The sequence below is a fragment of the Mastomys coucha genome, unplaced genomic scaffold, assembly GCF_008632895.1.
Source record: "Mastomys coucha isolate ucsf_1 unplaced genomic scaffold, UCSF_Mcou_1 pScaffold5, whole genome shotgun sequence".
NCBI classification, from domain to species: Eukaryota; Metazoa; Chordata; class Mammalia; order Rodentia; family Muridae; genus Mastomys; species Mastomys coucha.
This window is the reverse complement of record NW_022196911.1, coordinates 3,138,653-3,139,448: the sequence shown is the minus strand read 5'-3', so window position 1 is coordinate 3,139,448 and position 796 is coordinate 3,138,653.

The following is a 796-nucleotide window of genomic DNA, read 5'->3' as shown; positions in this document are numbered from 1 at the left end:
CCAATCTTTCTGGTAGCCAGCGAGCCTCTTGTTCGGCTTGGGAAAATACGCAGACGGAACCTCGGCCCCAGACCAGGACCGGGTCCGGACCATACCACGTATTAGTGAGCGGATCTCTCCACCGCACCATAGCATGGGAATTGGCTGATTCAGGATGCCAGTGTCGGTCTGCTGCTGAACGATTATTAATATCGATCTGCAGATAGTTCAAGATAAAAAGGACAAACGCCAAATGCGCTCTGGGAGATCTCTGAGGAAAGAGAATTCCTCCTTTGGTCTTGAAAAGCCAGTTTTCTGTCTAGCACTCGCTTGCGTATTTCCCGAAATACCCGCTCTGTCTAGACATTCGCGATTAAAATGGTTAAAGCTTCCGCATATGAAGCACCTTCTGCGGGTATGCCCGTGGGCTAAGCCCCCAGGGGCGGGCGTCTCTTGTACCGCAGCAGCCACCGCTGTGCTTTGAAAATACGCCGGTCCCATGTTAATGCACAGGCGAATATACCCTGAGATATCTGTTAGTCCCTTGTGAGGCAGCAAGATAGATTTACATGCCGCATTAGCATTCTCAAAAGCCAATTGTGAAATCAGAGGCCCCTCTGCATACGGGTTTCCCAGGGTTCTGCTAATTGCCTCCTGCAGTCTGGCCACGAAATTTTGAAATGGCTCTTCTGGACCTTGTCGGACATTGGTCAAGCTTACCCCATCCCCTCCCTTCATAGGGAGCTTGCACCAAGCCCTGCGTGCTAAAGTAGCAATCTGATTTAGCGCCCCAAAGGGAAAATCTATTTGCCGAGTG